The sequence below is a fragment of the Lycium ferocissimum genome, chromosome 3 (assembly GCF_029784015.1).
Source record: "Lycium ferocissimum isolate CSIRO_LF1 chromosome 3, AGI_CSIRO_Lferr_CH_V1, whole genome shotgun sequence".
Lineage (NCBI taxonomy): Eukaryota > Viridiplantae > Streptophyta > Magnoliopsida > Solanales > Solanaceae > Lycium > Lycium ferocissimum.
The window spans coordinates 13,222,040-13,225,969 of record NC_081344.1 but is presented as its reverse complement, the minus strand read 5'-3'; positions in this window follow the sequence as shown (position 1 = coordinate 13,225,969).

Sequence of the window (3,930 nt, the reverse complement as noted above, 5' to 3'; positions counted from 1 at the left end):
TGGTAGTGCCTTATTACAGGAGAAACTCTGGCAAATTTTTTATAGAATCCCTGAACTTAACATTCGAGGACGAATGTTCTTTAGGGGGGAAGAATGTTACACCTCGAAAAATTCTCCGTTGATACACAATGAATAGACTAGCGAAGGACATGAAGTATACGATATTTAAATAAGTAAGAAATAGCATTTGATGACCCTAATTGAGATTTCAAAAACATTCGAGGTAAGAGAAGAAAAGTTGCCAGGAGAGGCAAGGTATACGTTATGCATCAGAAGAGATTTACGAGTACCGAGTTAATGATGACTTAATGATGCTTTGGAGAAGAGTTATAATGTCCCTTAGACTGTTAATGAGGTGCTAAACAAGTGTTAAGAAGGTTCCATGAGGATTGAAGATCAAACAAATGACGGAGATCATTTCAGGAAAAATGGGGTTATACGACCGACTTATACGGTCCGTATAAGGGGTCCGTATAACTCCCAGCAGGGAGATGTTTTTCTTGGTGGTGAACCACGGCCACTTATACGGACCGTACAATATTATACGGACCGTATAAGTGTCCGTATAGTATCCGACGGGCTGATTTTTAGTTTTTGTATAAATAGATGCCTTGGGTTCTTTTATTTCATTTTTCATCTTCTACAAGTATTGAGAGCTCAAAACCCTTCTCCAAGCACATTCCACTTGTGATACCCTATTTTAACCGGGGTCAAAATAGTTTACAACATCCGGGTAATTCCGGGATTAATTTAAAGTTAGGAGTCGCCACCTAATTATTTACGGTGAATTAGGACACCTAAGGTTAATTAAAGTAATTATCTAAAGTTGATTTTATTAAAGTCTACGAAACCAAAAGATCTAGGTAAGGGTTCTATTAATCTAAAGGGAAGGTATTAGGCACCCTTTAAGATCCGTTAAAAGACGGTTAACCGACCGGACTTAAATCTAATTAGGCTGAGTGTAAATATAGTGTTATGAAAAAAAAAAATAACTTTATAAATATAGCAAAATAGAATATAATAATGTTATTTAAAAATAGACTTGTGAAAAATACGATAGTTTGCATGTAACCAATAATTGATTGATTATATAAAGAAAAAGGGACTAGTATTTAAAAGTGAAAGGCAGTGATTAACTTTGCATTTGAAGCCAATTGGCGTTATTAAAATTGCGTTGTGGGGTTGGAATAATCTCACGTTAAACTCGAGAACCAAGATGGATAACAAGATGATTTAAAATCCGGTTTTGTGTAGAAAAATCAGTTTTCCCGTCAAATTCTTTAATTAAAGACGAAATCATTAAAGCTATTTAGCTACCAAGTTAAATCAACGTAAGACTTTCCACCATCGGTAGTCAATGACTCAAAGACTTCAAATTTTACCTAAACCAGACTTTAAAATATACCATACTGAAAATGATAATCTAAGCAATGATACACACTTAGAAGGACTATGTGATAGAATTAGCACTTTAGTTACTAACTATAGGTAAAACCTAGTGTGACCAAATAAAGCTAGCCGCTAGGCATACATTTTTTTTAAAAAAATCTGTTGCACCACTGCTTAGCCTAATGCAAATAGCGGAATTGACTTAAAAATATTTCTTGATTTGTAAACAAAATGGGTGATAACCTAAAATATTTGTTGAATGTTAGCTGTGAATTAGATGATAACTTAGGTCTTAACACTCAATAGCACAAGGATGGAGTTAAAGGGATTAGCCGCACAGGGAGCCTTAATGACACCAACTAATAAGCAAAATGTAATATAAAATGGCAAAAGCCATTTCCAGCTTTCATAAGGAATATGTAACGTCCTGCAATGCCGCTTAGGAAATTTAGGATCGTGGATGGAGGATGAAGTGCGGGGTCAATAGGCGGTGGCGTTGAGTCTCAAAGTGAAACTCTTCGGCTCCGGTGTACATGCAAAATAAAGAAAAGTAACAAAGGAATTAGTATGACAGATTAACTATTCTTTAACAATATCCAAAAGGAAATAATAAATAACCACGAAAGGAATAAGACAATCTATGAAACTACGTTAACATTCGGTTACAATTGAGATGTTATAAACATAGTTTATATACCAAGCATCATATACGTTATTTAAAATAGTTTGGACTCTCATTATATTTAAATATGTCTGGGAATTATAAGATCCAAAAGACATCTCTTTAAAAGTGGCGGAAAGGAACTAAAATGAAACATATATTTCAGTACTATGCAGAAAACATGACAGACAGTTCTACCACTTTGACACTTGTTTAAATCGAGGAAACCGTAGCTAGAACTTCAAATATAATCTTTAGAGTTGGAAGAAAAGTCTAACTCAATGTTTTGGACAGAGAAAACAAATAGCATTTTCAGGTAGAAATCACGTCTAAATTCTGGTAAAAGAATAAGAAATGGAAGGCTATATTTATGATGTCTACAGCCATGACTAAGGGAAGGGAAAAAGTTGACACACACACACACACTGGTTTAGAGAGAACAAACTAGACAGTTCCAGTGTAGCAACACAGTTGGGGCTCAAAATTTATAACGGCAAGTTGTTCCTAAGACCACAAGTTATCTATCCTTAAGGACACACCACAACCCAAATGAAACAAGACTTGTCTATGAAAAGGCATCAGAAACCAGACCAGTTCATCTAATAAAGCAGCAATCTTTTCTTCAAAAATAATACTTCAAACCAACAACAACCATAAAAGTAACAAAGTGCCATAACCTGTCCCTATCAAACGTAGCATTCACCAAAGTAGTATTACTTCATAACAAACGACGAACAGCCACAGTTCATAGTGTGTATATCCGAATAAATTTCGAAACCAGAACCACAATTTCAGAACAATGAGTTAAATCCCGACGACGAGAATTGACAAAAAATGCCTAACGTCTGTTTCCGTGATTCATAGACATATCAGAGGCAAAACATTTTCATATGAACCAACATGACCCCATCGAAACAGATACACTTTACCTGAACTACTTTTAAGCGTGCTGCCTGTGTTTAATCAAACAAACTCTGGGCAGAATCAAAACCAATTGCCAACAAACCAACAACCAGGTGTGATATTTTAAGGGATTTCAGGACTGATTTGTTAAGCACAGATAAACTGAGATGAGAAGGGAAATTAAAAGACATCACACTGAGCATAATTCATTTGCGAATCTCATTTTCAACTAACATATGACACATACGGATTCAGGGGAAAACTGAAACATGCTTACTCATCCCATAAGGCTACATGCAAAACCATTTCAAATGCTCAATAATCAGAATAAATCATGCTTCCACAATCACAGGCCAAAGCAAAGTAAAGCTACGACGCTTATAAAATCGATTAAGCCCTGTTGCGCTTTAAATAACACAGAAATGCAGAATTAAGAAACCAATTTGTAATACTGAACAGTCAACCGAACATACACAATTTCAAGTCTAGCAACGATTTCAACACGGCATTGTCGGGCTAAAGAAATTAAACAGGAGATGACGTTACCTTTTTGTGGTACAGTGAACTGAGACGGGGGGTCACGAATCTATTCTCGCGACGAACGGATCCGAAGCTCGACAGAATGAACTCGAACAATTTGTTTACAACTATCAGCCAACAGAAATCAAACCTTTATTACGGCTAAAGTTCCGAAATAAAGAAAGTATGTTTTGGAGATGGTCGTGTATTTTCGGGTCAGGTGACGGCTAAAAAGTTGAAACACTAGGGTTCCAAAATGTTGGTATTTATAGGATAGGACTAGGGTTTCGGATTTCAAACCCTTTTGGCTCCAAAACGAAAATTAAAGGATCCGTTTGAAATCCAATCTCAGCTCTGAAAAAGCCGATTCTTCTCAGAGAGTTCAGAGTTTGTTTTTACCCCTTTGTGTTGACCAAAACAAAATCGTCGAAAATGGGAGAGAAAGAGACAATTTTTAC